This window comes from Camelus dromedarius, chromosome 1, assembly GCF_036321535.1.
Source record: "Camelus dromedarius isolate mCamDro1 chromosome 1, mCamDro1.pat, whole genome shotgun sequence".
Classification (NCBI taxonomy): domain Eukaryota; kingdom Metazoa; phylum Chordata; class Mammalia; order Artiodactyla; family Camelidae; genus Camelus; species Camelus dromedarius.
This window is the reverse complement of record NC_087436.1, coordinates 48129875-48156888: the sequence shown is the minus strand read 5'-3', so window position 1 is coordinate 48156888 and position 27014 is coordinate 48129875. Positions and strand designations below refer to the sequence as shown.

Genomic DNA, 27014 nt, shown 5'->3' with positions numbered 1-27014 from the left:
TGTTGCTTCATCTCGAAGCCTCTCCTTACCAACTTGTCCTCTCCAGATAGAAATGACTTCTTTAGACTTGAAGCCCCAGAAGAGACTGACTTCTCACTTAGTCTAACTTGCTTACACTAAAGTCTTATGGCTTCTCTAATTAGACTGTGAATTCCCTGAGACTTGAAGATAACATTTTTATCAGTCGTCTTTGAATTGCCATTGCCTGGCACGTAATAGGCGCTCAACAAATGTTGGTTAAGTAAAATGTATTTGAATGAGTACACTTAATGTACGTGGTGTTCAAAGGGCATGCCACACTACTCCAGATCTCAAGTCTGTCTTGTGGGCTGGGTCCTCTGCCCTTAATAGCCTTCCCTCTTCTCTGTCTGACAGAATCACTCTTGTCCTTTATGTTTTTGCTAACAGTCAGTTAATTATTCTGTAGAATATTCCTTGTCTTTCCCAAACACTGTTCATCAGTCCTTTCATCCAGGGGTCCACTAGCACGTACCTCACACTACAGTTACTATCTGTGTATCACCTGGTCTTTTCCTCTGAAGGGTGACCTCCTGATGGGTGAGGATCCTGTTTAGTTGAGCTTTTACTGTAAGTGCTCAGTGCAGGCCTCGCTCGACATGGTGCCCAGTGAGACTGTCTGTCAGAGTTCTGCTCCAACTCTGATGTTAACCAGTTGTGGACATTTGAACATGACAATCTTTCTTGGCTGCAGTATCTGATCTGAAAACTGAGAGGCTGAACTAGAACTCTGAGTTCACTTCCATCTTAAGGCCTTTATTCATCACATCATCTCTATTTTTTACTGCCCTGCATTTTGCTACTGTCTTCATTTGAGTCTTTCTCATTTACAAATCTGCTTTTCTTCTCTTTCCCCTATTTTTTCATTCAAAAGTTCTTTTCCCCAACCCATGTCACATGAGCATGTTCAAACAGTCAAATACAATATTATTTGCTGAGCTGAGAGAGGTGCTTGTCAGATATATAATTTGGACAAGTTACTTAATCTCTACAGCTCAGTCGCCTCATCTGTAAAATGAGGATGGTAATGGTGTATACACCTCACAGGTGGTTGTGAGGATTCAATTATATAATATTTGTGAAGCTTTTTTTTTTTTAACATTATCTGGTACAGAGTAGGAGCAATTGGGTGTTTACTTTTTAAATAAATAACACGTTTCTGTCCTCCATTGTCAAAATCAGAAGTTGACTGTATCTCCTGCTTTCTAGATTATTATATCTTAGACTTGACTGATATGGTTGCCAGCAAGACGTTAGGAAATTATACCAAACTTCTATCATATAATCTAAATTAGAATCCTATTATTTATTTTAAATATCGCATTCTTATACTTTTAAAATGCCACTTAGAGTTTATTTACAGTGGAATATTATGCAGTTCATTCCCTAGTAATCCAAAAGGTGGAGTATAGCTGTTAGTAATGAATAGTTGTTTAATACAAGGCTTTCATCTAGCTGGTTTCATTATACTTTAAAGTTAGAATGCACACATTTATGGACCATTGTGAAATGTATTAGTCTTTAGAAGACGAGTGGGATGAAAGGTTTTTAGAACTGGTTTTGGCCATATTTACACAGTACCCTTGAACACTTCTTCCAAATAAGACACAGATCTGCTAAGTAACCTTACTATAGTAGTATCCAAAAGACCATAAGAAATGTTGGTGGAAGACTATTTTATTTCAAAGCATTTTTCAATTTGTGCTAAATTTAGCTCTCCTGTTCATGAAGTGGAAATATCTTTTTAAAGACTAATCACCTAATATTCATGTACAGTATGTCTCATTGGAGGGAAGCTATGATTGTGTGTTCACTACCAAATGAGATGGTGTGTGTGTATGTTGGGTATGGAGGATACAGCAGCAAAAGTTTAATTTATACACAATGAAATCCAGGGGCACTTAATTTTTATAAACAAATTTAGCAAGAAATCATGTTTTCTTTTTTTAGGAATTAAGCAGCCTTTAATAAAGCAAGATGGACCATGAAGAGTACTGGGAGAAATGGGAAGGTCTCAGATCCGGCAGCATAAGGTAAGTTATTTTATCTCTTCGGGCTGTGCTCTCCACATCTATAAGATAACTTATGTGAATAATATTGCTGTTTGGAAGAAAGATCATAGGAGGAGGGCTTGAGCAAGGAGCTCGGTTGAGAGACTGTTGCAATAGCCCAGCTGAGATTTCACACATCAGGCACAGCTCACAACTTTGCAATGTCCTTGTATTCACCTATTGAATAAGAATGGATGATTTTGTCAATAAGTGAAGGAGGAGCTCACGACAGCATGTGGTCAGTGTATTCTGATCGTGTCTTGATTTATTCTTAATAAAGTACATTTCTTAGTATAGGTATCTCAGAACAATGCAAGAAATGTGGTTGTGTCAATAAGTTATTTCAGATTATTCCTGTAGTTGTGATGGAAATCTGTGGATTTGATTATTATGAATCTCTGTGCAGCTTTCTTTGTTGTTGATAAAATGCTTAAGCAAATTTCAGGGCTGAAGTTCTCAAAGTAATTGCCTTTGACCAGCTCCTAAGCCTGAGTTCCTGCCTACTGACATGACTAGTATAAATCACTGCTATTTAGAGAGCCTCCATAATGCATTTTGCAGAACAAAGAAATGAGAAGGAAGAGATTTGAATGGTTTTTAAAATAATAATGTTTTAAAATAATGATATTTTAACTTCTGGGACAAAGATACATTTAAGTAAGTGAACTGTAATCCAACAGGAAGTCAATTGTCTGTCCATTCATAGAAGTGGCCACATAGATGTTTATCCTACAGAGAAGATAGCTGGAGTGTCTGGCATCTTTGAGAACTAGAAAGTGGTTTGTGCAGCTGCGTCTCCCACTATTTTGGCCTGTCAAACTGTTATTTGCTTTACCTTCATGTGGCCTTCCTGCTTGATTCTGACAATAGCCAACCCAATAACCCACTAAGTACTTGCTTACATATCTTATTGGTAATGTGTTTGAGAAATATTTCTGATATTGACATTATATCTGGGAACTAGTTCTAAACAATGTAGGAAGGAAAGAGATGTAAGGCTGGCTGTACACATAATTCTTGAAGCTGGACAAGTCAGTTGAGATTCATTCTCTCATCCTATATTTTTCTATACGCTTGAAGTTTTATATAATAAAAAATAATCTATGATTTACATGCTTTTAGGCTTGTATGTATCTAAAAGTGTGTATGTATGTCCATCTTTAGCTCTTAACTGTAGTCTCTTGAATCATGGGGATGGTAAATCTTATTTTCAACTAAGTCAGTAGTTGGTGGGGACACAGATGTTATATGTACTCATTGCTCGAGGAGATATTAAAAAGCATAGAACCCTGCCCCCCAATTCCTTGTAATCTAGCTGAGAAAATCACTACATGCAAAAAATCTTGAAAGTGGAATACTAATACCAAATTTAAATAACATTTCAATAGAAAAATAGGGGAGTTAAGACACCATGAAAAATTCTCAATAAATTATATAGCCTACAATTGCTCTGTCTCAGCTGAGAGAAACATCACTATACTCTAGAGGAAGTTTTATTTAGGTAAATGGATTTAAGCTGATTCTTAAAAGATAAGCCTTAGGTAGGTAGAGAGAAAAGGGAAAACTTTTTAACCTAATGAAAAGAAAAGAGAAAAAAAGGGGGGGGGGATATATGTTTAGTTACCTGAAAGCCTAAATTTTTAAGTGAGTAAATAAGTTCTAGAAATAATGAAACTTTACAGATTTATCTACTTTGGAGGGCTGAAGTTTAAATTAAAGAATTTAAGCTTTATTCTTGGGCAGCAGAGAACCACAAAAAGTGTTTTGCAAGAAAGTGGTTTTACCAAATAAACGCATAGTAAAATGAATATAGTGATGAGATTGATTGAGGTAGAGATTGATGGGAGAAAGAATGAAAAGAATAAATAGGATTATTGCAATATTCTGTTAGAAGGTTAGCAGAGGAAATGGAAACAAGACCCAATGTCGAGGGCATATTGTCAGGCCTTTGAGCTTGATCAGATGTGAGAGTGTAGGAAAGCGACTTTCCCTGAAGTCTCCCCTATTTCTAGTGTATCCTACTTAGTAAAGTGGATATGTTTTCTACAAGTTTCAATTGGCAAATATTTAGCAATTTCCAAAATAGATGGAGGAGAGTGGGAGTGACTATCAGGGATGCCAGGTGTCAAAACTAGTCAGTAGATGTTGTTTCAGTTCGTCTGTTAACTCTAAGTTTATTAATGACATTCGTGAATGTGGGAAGTGCCGTGTTGTGTGTAGTGCTGGCACCTCTGCTTCTTTGAACCATCCCACAGGGGCTATTTTATCCGGTTCTATGGAGACAGAGTATTTGGTATAAGAATAGGAATTTGAGCAACCACAAACCAAATTTATGTGCTTATTCTGAGATATTCATTCCAGGGCAAGCCTGCTGGGCTGGACTAATACATACTTTTTGGATTTTTCCACAGATTTTAATGAGCCAACACCAATTCTGGCACTGAAATCTCCACAGTATACAAAATGCGTTATGGGAAACAATTTTTCTAGGGCTGCTAGACTAGTGGGTAAAACATACTACACATCTGTTGGGCCTACAGTTTTCCATGTGTTGGGTGATATGTCAGCCTGCAGACTGGATGAATACTCTGCATAGTAATAGCTTGTAGTGGGGCAGGTGTCAGGGTTTGGATTTTGACCTCCAGGCAGATGGATTCAAAGATAAACTCATCCCCTTGTTCTCAACTCAAGGAGTCTGAGAACACAAACTTCATTTTCTTTAGAGTCATTTTGAACTTTATCCAACGTATCCAGTGTATCTGCCATACACTTGAAGAGAAGAAAAGCTGTTTTTCCCACATGATTTTAAGGTTTTTCAAAGTGTTCAGTAAGTAATGTGTTGTCTGATAAGGGTACCATTTCTCATAAATAAAAAGTATCTAGTTTTTTTTGCAAGAAAGAAAAAAATTCCACGTAATAAAATTTATTTCTCAATCTGTGAGATTCTAGGAAAAGCAAATAAATATATAATCAGATTAAATATATAATCTTATTCAGGATCTTGTATATATTTATATAAATTCATTTGGTAGTTATATTTTATCTAAATTCTAAAATATGACCTGTGGATTCTGTCAAAATCACGTAATCTGCCTCATTAGTTTTTAGGTTGTCTAACTAACCATTTACTCTAATACAGGAGATTATTTAGTAGATTTTTTTCCCCATTAATTTTCCACAAAAAGGAAGCAGGCTTGGCAGGCTGTGTAATGTAGAAGTAAACATCAGTGAATTAGCAGTGAATTGATTTGAAAAGTCCAAGGGGAAGGTGATGAGTAAATGTAGAGTCCCTAGCAGCTACTAGAGTAGTTGTAGCAAGAGCCTTGAATAATTAATCAGTTTTCTATAAATTCACCCCAATTAACTAAGAAAAATTTCCTGTTAGCTAAAACTGAAACATTGGATCTAAAAGTCAAAACAGAAAATGACTTGAAAAATGAAAGGAAAAAGAGAAGGAAGACTTGTATAAGAATAGGAGGAGTAAAGCAGACAGATGTATGAAAATTGCTTTATCCTCAGGACCTTTTCTTGGTACTTTCCATAACTTATTTAATTATATAGCAACGTAACATGATAATGTTTTTCCAAGCCAAAAGAGAGAATCCATTAGGAAGAGAGAATTCGGTGAGAAGAGGACCAATGGCAGACACATTTTTATGGATGACTAGAGAAGAGGAACTTGCAAAAAAGCATGAGAAGAGCATTCTGAGAGGGAAGAGAGTCAAGATAGAGTGAGCAATGGCGAAGGGAGGTGGTCAACAGCATAAACTTTGTAGATTAGTCAGTGACTGCAGGGTATAAGAAAAATCTACTTGTTTGGACAAGTAAGAATTTGGAGATGTTGAAGAAAGTGGGACAAAGGTGGGACAGAATATAAATTGCAGACGGTTAAGGAATAAGTATATGATGAGGGAGTGGAGAAGAAAACTAATTCTGCGAAGAGAAGAATTGCTCATAGCTTGACGATGCAGCAGTAAAGGAATGTGTCAATGGAGGGGACTCACTGATGATGTGGGAAATTGAAATGGGAATAAAATGATGGGAAAAGCACTAATGGAATGAAAAGGCCAGCTGGAGGATTAGCATTGCAAAGACACAATGTTAAAAAATAAAAAAAAGTTCAGAGTATTTACACTGCAGGAGCTCTGTCTTCTGAGTGAAGCAAGAGGTAAAATCAACTGCTGAGAATGAGGGATGCAATACATCTTGTATTTCTGAAATAAAATTGGCTATGTATTATATTTTATGAGAGACTGCTGGATTCAATTTGCTAAACCTTAATTTAGGTTTAAGAATTTAGCACTTACATTCATTCAGTGAGGTTGGCTTACTTAATTTTTTGAATATCTTGTTGGGTTTTGGCATTAATCATAATAATAGCGATTTTTCAAACATTTTATGTATGTGAAAATTATCTGTTCCTTCAGAGTTTAAGAGGTCATTTGTAAAGCTTTTGAGGTGGGTACATTTTCAGAACAAAGTTCTTGGAAAAAACTTTAGCTTCTATCCTGATTATAATTCCACTCAGGCCTTCTATTTCTTTTTCTTTTTCTTTTTTTTTTTTACTTGAAGTATAATTTATTTACAATGTTGTAATAGTTTTTAGGTGCACCACAAAGTGATTCAGTTATATGTGTGTGTGTGTGTGTGTATATGTCTGTGTGTGTGTGTATATATATGTTCATATATATGTTCTTTTTCAGAACATATATATGAACATATATAGGTTTTCCCTTATAGGTTATTACAAGGTAATGAATATAGTCCCCTGTGCTATAAGTAGGTCCTTGTTGTTTATTTTATATATAGTAGTGTGTATCTGCTAATCCTAAACTCCTAATTTATCCTTCCCTCCACCCTCCCTTTCCCCTCTGGGAACCAAAATATTTTTTATTATGTCTATGAGTCTATTTCTGTTTTGTAAATAAGTTTATTTTTATCATTTTTTAGACTCCATGTATAAGTGATACTGTGTGATATTTGTCTTTCTCAGATTTACTTCACTTAGTATGAAACTCTCGAGGTCCATCCGTATTGTCGTGAATGGCATTGTTTCGTTTTTTTAATGTCTGAGTAATCTTCCATTGTATGTATATGCCACATCTTCCTTATCTGTTCAGCTGTTGATGGACACTTAGGTTGCTTCCATGCTTGGCTATTGTAAATAGTGCCACTGTGAACATTGGGGTGCATATATCTTTTTGTTTTAGAGTTTTCTCTGGTTATATGCCCAGGAGTGGAATTGCTGGATCATATGGTAATTTGATTTGCTCTATTTTCAGCTTTTTAAGGAACCTCCATACTGTTCTCCATAGTGGCTACACCAGTTTACATTCCCACCAACAGTATAGGAGGGTTCTCTTTTCTCCATACCCTCTCCAGCATTTATTATTTGTAGCCTTTTTGGTAATGACCATTCTGACTGGCATGAGGTGATACCTCATTGCAGTTTTGATTTGCATTTCTTTAATAATTAGCAGTGTTGAACACCTCTTCATGTACCTGTTGGCCATCTGTGCATATCTGCAGAAATGTCTATTTAGGTCTTCTGCCCATTTTTTGATTGGGTGGTTGGTTTGTTTTGATACTGATCTGTATGAACTGTTTGTATAATTTGGAAATTAACTCTTTGTCAGCTGCATCATTTGCCAATATTTTATCCCAACTTAGGTTGTCTTTTCATTTTATTTATGGTTTTCTTTGCTGTGCAAAGCTTTTAAATTTAATTGGATCCATTTGCTTATTTTTGCTTTTATTTCCTTTGCTTCAGGAGACATCCAAAAATTATTACTGTGAGTTATGTTTTTCTGTAGGAGTTTTATAGTATCCAGTCTTATATTTAGGTCTTTAATCCATTTTGAGTTTATTTTTGTATATGGTCTTACAGAATTTTCTAATTTCATTCTTTTACATGTAGCTGTTCCATTTCCCCAACACCACTTATTGAAGACACTGTCTTTTCTCCATTGTATACTCTTGCTTCCTTTGTCATAGATTAATTGACCGTAAGTGTGTGGGTTTATTTCTGGACTTTCTATCCTGTTCCACTGATCTATGTGTTTTTGTGCCAGTACCAGACTGTTTTGATGACTGTAGCTTTGAAGTGTAGTCTGAAGTCAGGGAGCATGATTCCTCCAGCTCCATTTTTCTTCCTCAAGATTGTTTTGGTTATTGGGGTCTTTTGTGTTTCCATATAAATTTAAATTTTTTTTGATTCCAGTTCTGTGTGGAAGATGTCATTGGTAATTTGATAGGGATTGCATTGATTCTGTGGATGGCTGTGCTAAGTTTGGTCATTTTAACAGTATTGATTCTGCCAATCCAAGAATCCATCTGTGGTATCTTCAGTTTCTTTCATAAGCGTCTTACACTTTTTGGAGTACAGGTCTTATGCCTCCTTAGGTAGGTTTATTTCAAGGTGTTTCATTCTTTTTGATGCAGTGGTAAATGGGATCATTTCCTTAACTTCTCTTCCTGATACTTTGCTAGTGTATAGAAATGCAACAGATTTCTATATGTTAATTTTGTATCCTGCAGCTTTACCAAATTAATTGATGAGCTGTAGTATTCTGGTGACTTCTTTAGGATTTTCTGTGTATAGTAGCACGTCATCTGTAAACAGTGGCAATTTTACTTCTTCCTTTCCAATTTAGATTCCATTAATTTTGTTTTCTTCTCTGATTGCTGTGCTAGGACTTCCAAAACTATGTTGAAAAAAGTGGCAAGAGTGTGCATCCTTGTCTTGTTTCTGATATTAGAGGGAATGCTTTCAGCCTTTCATCATTGACTGTGATGTTAACTGTAGGTTTGTCATTTATGGCCTTTATTATGTTGAGGTATGTTCCCTCTCTGCCCACTTTCTGGAAAGATTTTATCATAATTGGGTGTTAGGCCTTCTGTTTCTTTGTGTCTTTGTAAAATGATCATGTTGTTATTTTTCATTTTCTCACTGATGCAAGAGTTATCTAAGAATCTTTTAAAATTTCCTAGTGATTATTTATTTTAAAATTTAATTTCTTATTAATTTTAAAATTTAATTCATTTGTAATCACAAATGAGACCTGCACAACTTCCACTATTAGGAATTATTGATATTTTATGTGGCTTGATATAAAATAGGTATGTAAATAAGTATCATATATATATGTATATATGTGTGTGTATATGTATATGTAACCTGAAAATGATTGAAGACCTAACCATGAGGTAAACTATAAACCTCTTGGAGGAAACCATAGGGCAAAAGCTTCATGGCACTGGATTTGGCAATGATTTCTTAGATATGACACCAAAAACACAGTTATAACAAAAGAAAAAAATAGATAAGTTGGACTTCATTGAAACTAAAAACTTCTGTGCATTAAAGGACACAATTAACATATTTAAAAGGCCACCCACAGAATGGGAAAAAATATTTGCTAGTCATATATCTGATAAGGGATTCATATCTGGAATATATAAAGAAGTATAATTCAACAACAATAAGAACAACTGAATTTAAAAATGGGCAAAGAATTTGGACAGAAAATTCACAGAAAGGTATAAAAAGGCCAACATGAATATGAATATAAATTGCCAGTTCGTGGGGAATATCAAAGTCACAAACATGAGATCCTACTTCCTACCTATTAGAATGGCTGTTATGAAAAAATCAAGAGATAAATGTTGGTGAGAACATGGAGAAATTGGAATACTTGTGCCTTGCTGGTGGGAATGTAAAACGGTACAGCAACTTTGAAAAAGTGTAAAAGTTATTCAAAAACTTTAACATAGAATTGACATATTATCCTGAAATTCTGCTTCTGGGTACATACCCTAAAGAAGTGAAAGCACGGGGATTCAAACAGATATTTGTACACACATGTGCATAGCAGCATTAATCACAATAGTCAATAGGTGGAAGCAACCCAAGCATCTGTCAGTAGATGAATGGATAAATATATATGCAATGAAATAATAATTAGCCTTAAAAAGAAAGGAAGTTCTCACACATGTTGCAGCATATATGAACCTTCAGGACATTATGATAAGTGAAATAAACCAGTCATAAAGAGACAAATGCTATATGATTCCTTTTATATGAAGTTTCTAGAGTAATCCAATTCATAGAGATAGAAAATAGAATGTTTGTTTCCAGAGGCTGGAGGGAGGAAAAAATTGGGGGTTAGTGTTTAATGGGTATGGAATTTCAGTTGGGGATGATGAAAAACCTTTGGAGACAAATGGTGGTGATGGTTGCACAAATGTGAATGTACAGAACTGTAGACATAAAAATGGTTAAAATGATAAATTTTATGTTATACATTTTACTACAATAAAAATGGTTAAAAAATCAGAGGGATGACAACAATACATTTATTCAAAAATACTGTTGATGCTAAAAGCAAAAAATAAAAATAATGGCTTTCATATTATATAAAAGAGCAAACAAAGACAACAGCAAAGAGGAATTAAAGACAAACTGTAACAAGTTAACAGAGTGTGACGGAGAAATGATATGGTATATCTGGATGATATAATTAATAGGAAATTTAAAATTTTAGTCTACCCTGTAGCCTACAGTGTATACACACAAGAAACATATATCCTTTTTCAAAGGATTAAATTGTTTTGCACAGTTCAGGGCATTTCCTAAAATATTCCTGAATTTCTTACAGGGAAATAGTGAAATACTTAAGCATTCACCAAAATTAACTAAGTAAAACTCATCTTTATTTTTAAAAATTTAAGACAGATTCAGTGATCTTCCAAAGAAGAACCAAAATCACCTGCCCAATGAGTCATGGTTGTGATGTTTTCATTATGTAATGGTGAATAATCCAAAATGATGTAACACTAAAGAGGAACTAAAGACCCACGTGGTCAGAATGCATGGTCATCTCTCAGAACTGACAGATGCTACATCTAAACAGTTGTCTTTCTGATTGCTGAGATTCATCTAAAACAAGAATCAAGAAATTAAAAAGTGATATTTCTTAAAGAATTCATTTATGTTATTTATTCTTATTTACCTCAGTTCTATAAATAGGCCATATTTTTAGAAAATGTTCATATAAGCCTATAGACACTTGTTCCTTGTTTTCAGACTGCAGTACTCCTAAAATTGCCTTGGAAATCTGATTGTTCATATTAAATGCATTTTAGTTCTCTGGTTCAGGAATAGAGCCAAATTCTTATAGGTGGTAGATTCATTTAGAGTACATCATGTTAACGTGTTTAATTAGTGTTGATTAAGCTCTTTGGATTCTCAAGCTCCTGGTTAATTTTCTTTGTTACTTATTCTGCAAAAAAAAAAAAAAAAGATTAAATGGGTTAGAATGGTAGAATGCAAACAATAACAAAACAATTTGGTTCCTCTCTACTTCTTCTACCCTGTTTCATTTTTTTCAACAACACTTTTTGCCTGACGTTTTGCTATATATACATATACTTTTTAACTTTTTTTTGTTATCTTTCTCCCCCATGAAAATAAGCTTCATTGGACAGGTCTGTCTTTTACACCACTCTTATACTCAATGTCTAGAGCAATGTCTAGCATACTGAAGGTACTCAAAAAATACACAATGAACGAAATAAAGAGATGAACTGGTTAGCTAATACTCTTTACCTGATTGATAAAGTCAGAAGGTATAGTGAATCTTTATTTTCAAAGTGGAAGAGATGCTAAAAATAGACAAATGGAGCTACATCAAACTAGAAAACTTACGTACAGCAAAGGAAATAGTCAATAGAGCTTAAAAGGCAACATATAGAATGGCAGAAAATATTTGCAAATCATATATCTGTTAAGGGGTTAATTTCCAAAATAAATAAGGAATTACTACAACTAGCAGAAATACCAATAACCTAATTTAAAGATGGACTAAGTACTTGAATAGACATTTCTCCAAAGATGACATTCAAGTGGCCAAAAGGTGTATGAAAACATGATCAGTATCACAAATCATCAGGGAACTGAAAATCAAAACCACAGTGAGATATCACCTCACCCCAGTTAGGATGGCCATTATCCAACAAACAAAAGGCAAATATTGGCAGTGTTGTGGAGAAATCAAGACCCTTGTACACTACTGGGAGTGCAAAATGGTGTAGCTGCTGTGGAAAACAGTATGGAGATTCCTCAAAAAATTAAAAATAAAACTACCATATGATCCAGCAGTTACACTTCTAGTTATTCCAAAGAATTGTAATTAGGATCTCCAAAAGGTATTAGCACTCCTATGTTCATTGCAGCACTATTCACAATAGCCAAAATATGGAAGCAACCTAAATGTCCATCAACAGATGAATAGATTAAAAAATGTGGTGTATGTATAATGGAATATTATTCAGCCTTGTAAAAGAAGGAAATCTCACAATAAATGACAACATGGCTAAACCTTGAGGACATTATACTAAGAGAAATAAACCAGTCACAGAAGGACAAGTACTGCATGATTCCATGTATATGTGGTATCTAGAAGATTCAAATTCAGGGAAGCAAAGAGTAGAATTGTGGTTGCTGGGGGTGCGGGGTGGGGAACAGGAAAAGAGAGCTGCTAACAATAAGTATAAAATTTCCATGTACAAGATGAATAAATTCCAGAGATTATCTATACCATATTATATGTACAGATATCAATATGATATTGTACACATAAAAATCTGTTGAGAGTAGATCTCATAGTAAGTGTTCTTACTATAATAAAACAAAATAAAGGAGATGAGAGGAAGTAGCACACAGGATACAACTCTAAGGAGAGTCTTTGGGTTTTAAGGAGAGAGCTTTGCATGGCAGCATGTGTTTAAATCTACAATTTAGCAGCAAAACGATCATAGGAAAATTGCAGTGATGATATAGGTTGAATTTATTAGCTGAATTTCAGCCGATGCTCCTGGGTCTTAGTCAATTTTACTGCTGTACAATTGACTCCCAGCTGATTGACTCAAATAAACAGAAAGATTCTATTCTATTTCTGCTGCTTAATGTGATTGGGCTCCCATGAGCTTCAGAAAAAAATGAAAAGGAGAAAAACAATTAATTCTTCTCTGAAAAAGGTAACAGATGTTTCTTATGCTATCAGATGATTGAGGAAGCAAAGTACATCTGGTCATTAAAACCTGTAAAATAGTTGTATGATTTATTTAGAGGAGAGTGGATACTTCAGTGATTTTGGAAGGGATGGGTACTTATGTTTAACTTTTACTAACATTTCAGTAGTGAAGATAAACCAAAATTAAACTAGCAGGTGTTAGTAAGTGCATTTCTGAAAGTGAAGTTTTTTTGGGTCAGGATGGGTGGTGGAGGAGGGCTTTACTCCAGTGAAATAAGCTGCCTTATGTTTCAAGATTTTAAACATCTTAAATCTATACAGTTTTTACTATTGCTACCTATAAATGTATGGTGGAGAGACTTAACTTGAAATAGTAAGAACATAGAGATCTTACAATTAAAAATAACATTTCAACAACAATAATAAGCGTATTACCATGTTCATTATCCAGGTTGCTTCCTCTCCATTTCAATCATGAATTGAATTGTGCCAGATATCTGAGTTTAAAGTATTAGGTATTTGAATTCCTTATTAGGGTAAAAACCTTGTTTTCAGAATTAGCTCTTTTTTTGTAAATTGTGCATCATTATCACTTTTATATAGTAATTTATAATTTTATATCCCTTAAAATTCATGCTTTTCTTCCCTTTGCTTAAACAGTTTTATCTTTAGAAACAAGAAATGCATTCATCTCATGAAATGTTCTTTTGGAAAGTATGTCCATTATGTAAATCTGCTCTATCTTCGAAGACTTATAAACAAAGGGAAAACTGAACATCTATTTAGGAAAGAAAAGATTCCAGAGTTTTTAGTTAGTGTGTTTTTCTAAGTTAGTAGAGTATCAGAACCCTCCAATTTAAGAGAATTCTCATTTGTGTTTATTTACTTTTCTTTATTGGCTCCAACAATAAATGTAGGTGTTAGTTGAACTCACCTATGTTCTTTAATAATTTCCTTCCTATGAAATATACTTCCTGAGTGTGATGATATTTTGTGTGAGGCAATTTCCCTTGTTTCCTAATTTGAGGATTGTTCTCCCCAGTTTGAAATCTTCTCCCACTTGAGCAGTTTATCTCAGTGCACTTTTATTAACCACCTCCATTATTAAGTGGAAGTGATGATAATAGTGGGACCTGCTTCAAGATACAGGCAATGAGGAAAACTGAACACTTGGATTGTTTTCTTCCCTTTCATTGGCCAGCTATCAGAGTCTACCATTCAGCTTGATTTAGGCTCAGGTTATAATGAAGAACTTTAAACTAGAAAAGACTGAAAGATTAAGAAATGCTGTACTTGTTCAAACTCAAGAGCCTCATGGTTTTATGAAGTCAATCTCATTCAGTACGAAACTGGATCCAAAATGGATATTTTTCTCCCAGAAGCTGCAGTCTGAGTGAGGAGACAGATACAAACAATGAGTACAGTAAAGATGGCAATGAGTGCTGTAATGGGGGAAATTAGTCTTGAGGGAGTAGAGGAAGGAAGACAAACTGTGATGAATTGCATTTGTGAAGGTCTTATTGAGAAAAGGGGCATTTGAATTGTGACTTGAAATGTACCTAGGACTTTCAGTCAGATGTAGGTGTTAGGATGTCTTTAAAGTTGTTCAGGGGGTATTCCAGTGTCCAGAATCTCAGCTGCTGCAGAGTTGGGTAATGTGTGACTCCTGAGACTAAATTTTATCTAGTTAATGGATAACCTGTCATAACCTTCTGAACCTTTCACCTTTAGATGGTCTGTGGTCTAGATCCTGGGTCTTTGCTGACTCACCTGATCACACTTAACATATGCAGAAACCTAAGTCCAAGAGGTCTAGTAACACTTTGATTCTTTGTTGTGTGCCAAAATTAAGAGTGACATGAATTCACTGGGGAAAACCAGAGAAGAAATTACAGGGAAAAGCAAAAGTTATTTTTCCGGATAAGTTGTTTTACCCCTGGCTCTCCACCATCCTATTCTGAGGTTGAATATGATATGAGTGGGTTAATTTATTAGGTTTTGCTGGAAGGTGGAAGAATTAGAAGGAAACTTGAGAAAATTTATATTATTATTGGAGCTGTTACACTTTCTCTTTTCAGTAAGGATTTGAATGGATCATTACTTGACTTCCATGGCATGAGCTGTATCAGGTTAATAAGATCTAAGGTTTTGCCTTTGACTGCAGTCTAACATCTGCCTAGTTTCCTTGTCTGCACTCAGCCACCAGGAGCTTGCTGGAGAAAAGTTACTAAACTCAAAATCATCCCATTGTGTTTATGACAAACTATTGTTCTTAGGTCAGTTGGTGAGTATTTACTTCACCTTCCTTTAGGAATATCCTATTTCTGTAAGGGTTACCAGCTTCCAAGCAAAACCTTCAGCTGTTTTACCTTACTGATCTATTTGACATGCTTACAAATGTCTGGAATTTTATCACACCCAATTCAGGCTGACTTTTGGAACCTCCCACCTCCCACCTCCATATTTAAAACTATTTACTTGGCTCACCCAGGGACACACAGAAAATTAGATAGTTCTTCTGCTTTTAATCCACCGGGGAACACTACATGTAGTCACTCACCCACTTGCAGAAAGCTGGAAAATTATTACCATGTGAGTAGAAAGAAGTAATAATAACATTTACTTGTTATGGCATGGGTGACTAATTTAAATGCTTTCAGGGACCGGGCAATACAAAACAAAACAAAACACTGAAGCTGGCAAGTGAAATTCAAAAGGTGGTGGTAGTTGGACATGTGATGAACTTCTACCATCTTATCCATCATAATGCATTAAAAAAATTGTATTGAGTGGACCCCCAAAATATGTCTGTGGGCCAAATGTGCTTCAAAAGCTGAGGTATTTAATGTTTCTGAGGACAAAAATAATATGAGATCCTTGGGTGAATGAGTGAGTGTTAAATGAGACTTAAAAGAGTGTCTAGCGAATAGTAAGTACTCTGTAATGTCACCTATTATATGAGTCCTTCCTTTGCTCATTGGAATGCAGTGTTTGCATACATTATGTTTTCATATGAACTAGAATATTTCTTTGATATCTGTCAGTTCTGGAATAGCTATTCATTCATTTGACAGTATTTCTGAGCAGCTGCTACATGCCAGTCGTTGTACAAGCGTTGAAAGTTCATAGGTAAACAAGATAAAGTTCTTTTCCTTAGTGGTGCTTAGTCTAATGGTAACAATAGACACTTAATATAGTTATAATAAAGTGTAATGAATACTATAATATGAAAGCTACCAGTTGCTACAGGAACAAATTTTGGGGTACTAACCAAGGTGACAGGGAAAGCTTTGTGGAAGCATTCAGTATCCTTGCTGAAATAATCATTCTAGTTGGATTTTTGTCCCTAATTGTTATACCTATGCAAGTGTTAGGTTATGTGGACTTAAAAAATACCTCATACACTGTAGTAACACAACATGGGATGTTCAGATTTAATTAGCTATTTCTGTACCTAAAAGCATTGGTTTTATAGTGCTAAGAAATAGCATAGCAAAGACTCAGTTTCATGACTGGGGACCTGGATGTTTTATATGTATATAAATATGTATTTTTATGTAAATATATATAACTATATACATATATGTAGTTAGTGACTAGTGTGAACAGTGCTATTTTTCTTACAGTGATGGATTTGGAAACCAAAGATGTAGAAGTGGAGGTGGATCATTAAACCTTTTGACAGATTCATAAGAAATTTGTACCCATTTCTGAGACTTTTGATATAACAGTTTAGACGTTTTAGAATCTGAGGATTACGTTCACATTTATTTTCCTATATTATTAAAAACATTAGATGTATTCTGTTTCATGTTTTTAAATCTCATGTAAAAGGGATACTACCTTAAGTATCCTTAGAATTCTTTGGTTCTGTACTACACTTTTAGTACTTCATCTGTGTGGGTAGAAGTAGCTCTACGTCATTTATTTCAACTATTATTTATTATTCCATTATGTGAATATACCATAATTTATCTTTACCATTTTGATGGACATTTAGATCACTTCTAATCTTTTTTTTTTTTTTTTACTATACAGACAATATTATAATAAACATTCTTGTATATGTATTTTGGAATACGTAATTCTCTACATACCCAGAAGTAGAATTTCTAGGTTTTAGGGAAAAATCTCTCTTTAGCTTTCATAGATAGTACTGATAGTTCTTCAATATGATTGTACAGATTTACGACACAAAACAGTATACAGACCTTAGTATTGTCAGACTTTTCTGGTATGTACCAAACTATCTCAGCTTTGCTTTACCTTGCACTTTCCTAATTATAAGTGAGACTGATTATCTGGGTATATATTTATTGGGCATTCGGAGTTTCTCTTTTATGAATTGTCTCTTAAAATTATTAAAACTTAAGTTCTTGGGTCGCCAATATTCACAAATTTTCCCTTGGTTAAAAAGGATCAGTGCCAACTTAGCACTTTTGTTTTTATTTTTACCTTCCTCTCTGTAGTGGTTAATATCAGCCCTCTGTTCCAAGATTGATTTTTTTTTTCCCTTTCCCTTTTTCAAATTAAAATTTTAATTGTATTTTGTCACATAAATCAGGTAAAGCATTAATATTTTTGCATACATAATTCATTCTCAGGGACATCGTGATTGATTAACCGTCAACAGAGATTTATGCAACCAAACTGTTTGATTTACTAATAGCTCTTATCGTCATCTCAGATCCTTTCCTTCTAGCGTCATGCCTTAGGCTCTACCTTTACAGGGTTTTCCTCATTCTTACTGCGATGGTGGAGGCTTTTCTAACTATAGTGTCTTTCATGATGATGCCGAGCTTGGGGAGAATAGTCAATGTGACTTTTACAGATACTGATCCTTCCTATACCAATATAAATAGCAACATTTTAGTAAAGGAAGTTTCTTTTTAACTCGAAGGACGAAGTTAGGGATAAAACAAGGAGTGTTGTATATTGGTTTGTTATGATTTCCAATCTACTTATTTATGACTTAAGTGAAAATTTTTTGGTCTACTTGTTCATGGCTTAGGTGAAGATTTTATCTAAGGGCCAAATTGTCTATGTTGGGGAAGCTATGTCAGGATGATGTCAGTAGAACTGCTGTGCTTCTGAGTCCTTATCAATATGAATATATGGAGGATCAACCATGATGTAATGGATATTTAAGCTTTAAATACCAAGAATTTGTGAGGACTTAACAAGAGTGTTTGGTCTAAGCAGGGCTACTCTTTGCTGATCTGAATAGCTCTCCAAAGATCTTGAGACACTTGCTCTTGGATGGCCAGGCTGCTCTTGGTTGGCAGTGGCGTTAAACCATGCTGCAGTCTCAGGAAGACAAGGGACATCTGTTCCTGCCTTGGCACGGCTGTTCCTCTTGGTAGTAGCAAAGCTGTGTAACAGTCCCTGGAGTAATGACCCTCAGAGCAGATCACCTTGCCTGCCAACACTGGCACCTTCATTCCACTCTTGATCTGCACTGGCAGCTGGATATCAGCTCTTAGTTGGCTAAGCTGACTTTTTCCGAGAACCAACTCATAGAAAGGTTCACCTCAACTAAATTTGGACTTTATTTGTTTTACTTTCCCTCTGCCTGGAACAATAGCGTAATTAATCTGTCACTAGTTTGGAGTATGTTATTTCTTTATTGGCTTATAAAGAGACATTATTCTGTGTGCTTTTGGCTTGTGAAGTATTATTATTACAAATTATAATTCCCGCAGTGAACCTGTGTTAAATAAGTTACTGGCAAAGACAATCTCAGTTTCTGCGTATAATTTGCCAAAGACAAAACAAGGACATATTCATGAATGGTAGCAGCAAAACTTCATTTTTCAAAGCCTTTGAATTCTGTCTATATTATGCCCAAGGAATTCTGGCATGTCAAATCCCTTTAGAGTGTCAATGTTGGGTTTAGGTTCATTAAACACACTAATAAATTTCAAGAACATACTAGGTGTTTCAGATGGCACATTGTAAATATATTTTCTGGTAAGTATATTGATATTGACAAATTCAGACCAATCTAGATTTAACTTTGCCTCCCTTCCTTGGTCATGTACTCTGAAGTCACAATAACAGATTTTTTTAGGGTGTAAATCAGTGAATTTTTGCTTTTTTTTTTTTTTTGGTTTGTTAGTGTTTTCTACGTAAGTTTAATCTTACATATGATACCCTGGGGCATTCTGGAGTCTGGTTCTAGTTACTGGTCTAATAACAATGGACTAAACCATGAGAGGAATTGTTAACTACCTCGCATAAGGGGGCTTCTTCAGACAAGGAAGTAACGGCTTTTTTTTTTAAGCCAGGAAGGAAGGGCAACTTCCAGAGAATGAAAAAAACTGCTTTAGGTGATGGCAGTCAATGAAGGGTCCTTCATAGGAGAGAACGGACGGGTCAGTCATTCCTTCCCTTTGTGTATTTCCCCTTTTAAGTGGCCAGAGTCCTGTCTTTGTGATCATTGTCTTATGGCCACAAACAAAAAGCAAACAAAGAATTAAGTTGTGCATTACTAAACTACAGAATCAGTTGAATTCCGTCTCTTTCGTGGTCATCACTTTATTCTTTAAGGTAGTCATTTGGAGTTTTAAGCCTGGCTTCTTTTGCAGTGTCATGGAAATCAACCACGGTACCATCAGCTGCTTGAATTCCTCATGCTCTTCAGTTTGTTTTGTGGTGCCAGTGAGACATTGTTTTAGGTGATAGTAAGTGAATACTTTGAATTGGCTAATTTCTCATAGGCCTTCAAAATTTCTATCCTGTGATACAATATATGTGTATGTAGTATATCTGTATTTATACATGTGTATATAATATATGTATATGTGTATACATGACATTATTTCTCATCTACCCCATCTTAACAGCAGTTTCAAATACCCTACAATTCATTAAGTCTCTTTTATCATTTCTGTCTCTTGTATAAATGTTTGTGTTAATTGAAATCTTTTCTTTGCAAACAAATGAAACTGATTTTGGCTGACCTAAGCAATAAGTGAATTTGTTGAAAACATAAGGGAATTTACAGAATGAAAACATTGAGAATTTATAGAATTGTTGGAAGGCAGGAGAGCAGGGTTGGAAAATGGATTGAAACCAAGAATTCTTGGGAGCCAAGAAGCATAAACTCCAGGAAGGGATCTGGAGTAGCACTGACAGGGCCCTGCCACTGAGTTGAATAAGGTACAGATTTTTCTTCTGTCCTTGCATAATGATTTGAATATTTAAATCCCAGAAGACAGTACCCAACTGTACAAGTTTAGATCATTTACTGGGGAGTAAGGGAAGAAATTGTGGTTCTGCTTCAAAGGGAAATTGGCTGCTGGATGACCCAAACTGACAAGTATCTCCTTCATGTGGGAAAACTGAGCCAGTACCACTTTTGAAAATAGATGTAATACTTTGTTTTTGTGTTTTGATCTATTTGAAATATTTTAATAGATGATATTTAATCAATTTATAATTGTCATAGTTCAATATATTTTGTTTTACTTTTGTTATCTTATTTTATGCTCTCTACTGTCTGTTTCCATATACTTCCTTCACTGAAAAGTTTTTAATTTTAAAAGTTTATATAAAATATAAAGTCAAAATGGATTTTATGTATGGTGTGTAAATATTCTCTATTTTTAACAAACATGTACTATACTACATTTTAAATAATTTATTAAGACATATAAGCACTTTCTAAGGAAATTATCTACTGTGTAAATTTATTTTGTTTTTATTAGAAATCCTCTTTTTTTTTTTAAACTTTTTGCTTCATACTGGCTGTAGTCTTAGAGGAGGCTGATATGAAATGAGTCATTCCTTGGATTCATTTTGGGAATAACTGAAAATGTCAGGAATTTGTCTCAATTGACTTCGTAGTGATATGCACTTGAGACCCAGAAGACTTACTTACTATCCTTAGTGTCAATGTATGATATAATTTCACTGTTATCAAATGGCACAAAATAGAAAATTATGTGTGTGTTTGCATGTGTGTGGTATGTGCATGAGATCCTTCTATATGAAAAACCCACATGAACCTGAATGTTCTACACAAAGATTGGTGCATTGCATTCCCCCCAAATGCCAACACCTCTGTCTGAAAATATAACATCAGGAGAGATGTGCAGTCCCAGGGATGAGTCGGGACCAGGAGCACCACTACCAAACTGGCAGCATGTGCTTAAGGACAAATGCCAGAACAGACTGATAGAACGCAGTGCCAGGAAACTGGGAATTTAATCTGGAAAGAAGTCTTGAGCCAGGCAGTTTGTCTAGAGTTGAAGCATGAACAGAAGGCTGAAGTCAGTAGACTATTGCTGGCAGAGAGGAAAGCAGTACAGGAAACTAAAGGCCAGTCAATCAGAGGGGTCACTACAAAGTCACAGATAGAAATCACATGGCGAGGAATATCTATTCAGAAGAAGCAAGCCACTTCTGCACTTCTTCTTGAGCAACTGGTTCAAATAAATGTGGTTGAGAAGTCAAATTTGTAGAAGAGGGATCGGTTGCTAAGATGGACCCTGACATGACAAACAAGAGCCTCATTTGTAAACAGTCCACCTAATATGATTTTCCTAAGAGTGTAGGTATTTCTGAGAATACTGACAACTTTGTTGTAAGTGTACTGAAGAATCAGACAGTACATCCATTTTACTTCCTAATACTCTGCTCATGGCTTTGACATTTCCAGTGAAACGAGGATAGGGATAGTATCAGGGACTATCACGGATGAAAACAAATATTTCATTTCAGCACTGGAGCAGCTAAGCATCTGTCCAACTGTAGTTGTTATCTTTGGCGAGGGACCTGCAATTGCTCTTACAGCCCAGACAGAACTAGGTGTGAGGGACGCGTGTTAACTCTCTGTTAACCAGGAACTCTGTTATAGGTGCTAATGTGAGAGACGTTAGAGCACAGATTCCTGAGAAAGTCTGAAAAGACTCTGGAGAAATAATTTTATCCACCTGTTTGCTTCTAGAAAAGACCACACAAGCCAACTGAGGTACCAGAAAGACATTATGATGGAGAATTGCTACTTAAAGTCTTCGTACACTCATACACATCGTGGTTCTCTTGATTATATGGTGACAGATAATATAGAATATAAACTTTCAGTTGAAGAAGACAAATAAGAGTCTGTATCACTGATTATTTTTGACCCAGGCTTTATACTTGATGTAATGTGAGTTCATGCTTTACTCTCAAGGCATTTATAGTTCAAGGGGCATGGTAAAATAGGGAAATATTTTTAAGTTATTCATTAATGCAACATATACATTTAAAAATCCTCGAGATGAAATAAAGGCTGATTTGACTAGAGAATAAATAAAATGATAAAGGGCCAAATAGATAACAGACAGCAAATCTAATAAATATTAGGTACAGAAGAAGTGAATACCAAAAAATTAAATAATAAAACATCTTTTCTAGTTCACATAATTTCTAGTGGGCTGTGTTCTTTTTGAGAGATTATAGTTGCATTTACGTAAGGCAGATGCCATATAGAGAAAATGCTTGGCAGCAGAAATATATAGGCATTGGAGTTAAATGGACCTAAGTTTGCATAATATTTCTTCCATTTAATTAATTTTCACATACTATTTTTTAATCTCAGTAGACTCAATTATTTAATAGAGATAAAAATCTAAACAACAATAAAGATTAACATTGATAATGCATAGAAAGCATTTAGCACTCCATAAATATTAGCTCCATTTCCTACATTAACCAGTATAAAAGAACAGCTGTGGAATAATTTTCAGATGGAGAGATGGGTGGGAAGGGCATTGTCACTAACATGGAAATAATGAAATTTTATAGGAAAACTATCTATTGAGGCTTCTAAATGAGCCCAGAAGATTATAACATCCTACTGAGAACATAGACCTTATTTGTTTCCTTACTACATGAGCACCTGGATCAGAATTTTCAGCAAGGTAGGTGCTTAGTAAAACTAGTTACTTAATGAATGACAAAAACTATTTTTAAGATTGAACTTTGAAAGCACTTGTTAAGATGATTGCGGCCTTAATGATTAGTTAGCTTGTAGCAGACCAACTACTTCACCCAAAATCAGTAGAAAAGCCAGATATAGATTAGATTGTGTGTGTGTATGTATATACACACACATACAAATATATATAATTTCATATATACACATATATATGTCATCTTTTGAGACATGAGAAGATGGCTTAGACAGTCAAAAATTAGGAAGTCTACTTTCCAGGGATTCTGTGTACATTTTCTCTTTCAGATCATTTGTCAATTCAAAGAACAATAGAGACCAAGAAATTGGGCAGAAGTTGGCTGCTTAGAGGCAGAAAAGCCAGCAGAGTTTTCAACAGTTTCATAGTCCTGGAGAGACCAAAACTGGAGTGAGGCTGCCAAGGCTTGAGGGACTAGGGATCTGGAGTGAGCCCAACATTCAACACTAATTTCTCCCTCTAGACATTTTCTAATTTTTAAGCTCTACAGAAAGAGAGGTTAAAAGTCAGCAGAAAGTAGCTGAAAGGCAAAACTGAGTTTTTTTGCTATCTTGTAATCCTGAAAAGGCAAAATTTCTAGTTTAGGATCATTTAGGGAGAAGGAGTACTCAAGACTCTCATTTGCAGATGTAGAGATCTGTGTCCTGAGAGGTACAGCAGAGGTAGACTGAGTCTTACTAGGAATATAACCCAACCCCAATCAGCTTGGCATTTGATTAGAGTGGGATGATGTGTCCCTTTTCTATCTGCCTTCTAGTGAAGAGAGTGAACTCACTACTGAGGCAGAACATCAGGCAGTACCTTTACTATTTCTCATACAAAATATTTTATCTGTAATAAAAAATTACCAACCAACTTCAAAATAGAATGAAAAGAGACAGTAGGAAGATAACCATAGTTAACCCAGATAGTGGAGTTATTGGATATAGTTTTTTTTAATGGATTATTATTTTCAAGAAAATAGATGAAAAGATGATGAATTACACAAGAGAACTAATGTAAGAAAACAATTACAATTCTAGAACTGAGAAATACCACACTGACAATAGGAACTCAATAGATAAATTCAGTGGTGTAGGGTATATAGTGAAGAAAGAGTTGGGAGACTGGAAGTTTATCCTGTATGCTGCTGGTGCCCAATGCAGATCCCTTTCCAGGACCACTGTTCCTTTAAGTGTTGACTGCTACTAGCTCACAGCCACACCCTTTTCTGGAGAAATATATTGCAAGAAATATTTATAGTTTTAAATATTCTAGTAACTACATTAGAAGTGTAAAAGAAACAGGTACAATTATGTTTAGTAACATACTTTATTTAATATAATATATCCATATTATTATCTCAAACTGTAATCAATATAAAATTAATAAGGTATTTTATATTGTTTTCATAGTAAGTGTCTGAAGTCTGGTAAATATTTTATACTTACTGAGCCTCTTTACTAGATAAGCCACATTTCAGGTGCTCAGTTGCCATATGCAGCTACACCTACCTTAATAGATGGTGCAGATCTAGATTAGGAAGTACCTAATTTTTAAACTCAATGGAGAGATTAGGGAAAAAGTTATAAGAAATATATAATTCTGTGTAACACTTCAGATCTATTAAAGAACTTGACGTTGGAAAAATTAATTAGAAAAGTAGGGGATGCTGGAACGTAAATTCTTAGGATAGGAGAATGGGATCTCTGAGTAAGTGGAATAAGATAAAAGTTTCCTTTCAAGGAAAGATAAATAGGAGTTAGGATGGAGAAAGAAAAAAATTATTTTCATTCCTGACTTTATAACTCCTATGGTATATGTTGGGGGCATTAAGCCATGTGAGTAAAAATGTAAACAGAATGTTTAAAGGAATACATGCTGAGGAATTAGTATGGACTATGAAAAAATAATCTATGAAAAAAGAATAAATTTCCTGAGCAAAGAATAAATAACATATAGATGATGGGAAATTAAGCAAATTGGTAGAAAAAAAGTATATGAAATTTGGGGAAATAGTAGATATTTCAGTGGCAGTATCTGGTACATTTTTAAACTTTTGATGAAATAATGCTACACTTGCAGAAGAGTTGCAAAGGTAGTGCAAAACAGTCTTACGCCCTTCCATCATCTTCTAATGTTGTATTTTATAGAGCCATGATATACTTACACAAAACTAAGACATTAACGTTGGTACAATACTATTAAGTTAACTACAGACTTTATTCAGATTTCACGTGGCACATTTGTGTGTGTGTGTATGTGTTTTCTGTTATAAGTATATACACAGAGATAAAGAGAAAAGGGCCCATGGAAATGATTCAGAACTCTGTGGAGGGCCTTACCTATGTATCCAGGTAGGAAAGGCTGACTATAAGGTTAAACCTGGAGACTTCAACTGATTGGCTGATAAACAGTCATTGAAAACTGGGGAAGAAATCAACTAGAGAAAATTATGGTCAGAAAGGAGGAGCTGAGCGGTGGTGACTTAGAAGAGTGGCTAGAACTGCACAACAGGATATAACCAAAAGGCTTAACCGAACATTCAGAATACTGAATGTATGGATTTTGTGCCTCTGTGGACAATTTAACTGTTTCTCTAAACAGTTAGAGATGAAATTGTCCCTGATTGCAGTAAGAAAAATATTTTTTTCTCTTCTCTGGACAATTAAAGAAAAAGCAATGTAAAAATTTTGCTATACTGATATTACCATGTTTTTACACATTTGTTTGATAGACAGACTTGAGAGTGCTTTGAGAATTAAAGTTTATCTATTGGAAGAATCTCCAGAATGTGCTCTTTTACTTCTCAAGGTGACACTTTTCTGTTGGTACCATGCAAAAAACTATTGTTCTGAAATTCCCAAAACTCTATCGTATTCTTCTGAATACTTTATAATAAATTCATATATTTATTGATGACCTCAGGCATCAAGCTCTGTAGGTAACTATCTTGGAGATTCTAATTTTTTTCCCAAATTTCTTGTAAATTTCTCCTTGTAGACCCATCTATCAAAAAGATCAAGTTTAGCAAAGAAAGGGAAATAAGAAGAAAAACTCTTCAGCTTTCAGTGTCTGTCTCTGTGAATATATTTTACAAAGAGGCTCTTAGGAATTAACTTTGAGGAGCTGTCCTAGAGTCCTTCACATGGTGTATTTGATTATTGCTGATGTCAGGTTCATCCCCGTTATTCATGGAGGCCAGCATCAGATGCTGCCTTATAAATGACTCTTTTCAAGTAGGACTTAGATTGTCAGAGGAAAATATAAACAAAAGTGAAATGTGGGCCAAAGGAAATATTAATTTAAAAACTGTAATAACCCTAGGTCCAGAATAAAGTAACTTTTCGGGCTAGCATCTGCAGTTTTGCTAAGCTGTCTGCGCTTGGAGTACATGAGAAAGAGCAAGGGAAAAAGAGCTGAGGAGAGAAAATATTAGTGCTAATAGACACAACAATTTAGGAGAGAAAGCAGACCTAGGAGTGAGATTTGTGTTCTCCTCAAGAAGCCAGGGCTAATCTGGTCATTACCATTTCTTCCACAATCCCAGTCTGTTTGAGCATGTGGGGGTCTGATGTCTTCCTTGGATCATGGTGTTGCTTCCCCCAGGACACCAGTGCAGACTTCTCTCTAAAAGCTGCTGTGCCACACAGCTTCTCACCACCCTTGAAACATGTCAGATTTGGTTCTGTGTTTTCCCAGAGTTCTGCTCAGTCTTCTGGAATTGAACCACTAGGGAGAGTCCTAGGGGAGAAATTTCACTGCCAAAGATGTCCACTAGCTATTTATTTCTTTATGGGCTGAAGGATTTCTCATGTAATTGAACAGATGCCTTCTAGTCATAGACTTAAAGCACTTTGCAGTTTATCGGTTGCTTTCATACTGTATGGTTACGTTTGTCTTCACAGTAATAACCCTGCGAAGAGGCAATCGGAGGTATTAGTATTGCTTATAAATTAGGAAACTGAGACTTA

General features: G+C 35.1%; 1 long non-coding RNA gene across 1 annotated transcript in view; it reads left to right on the top strand.

Moving 5' to 3' along the window:
• The window catches only part of LOC116157735 (uncharacterized), a 200789-nt gene that overhangs the window by 54311 nt on the left and 119464 nt on the right, over positions 1 to 27014 (top strand). Inside the window, exon 3 of the long non-coding RNA XR_004141878.2 lies at positions 1969 to 2051. This is a non-coding gene — a long non-coding RNA (uncharacterized LOC116157735). The remainder of the gene's footprint in view (positions 1 to 1968; positions 2052 to 27014) is intronic.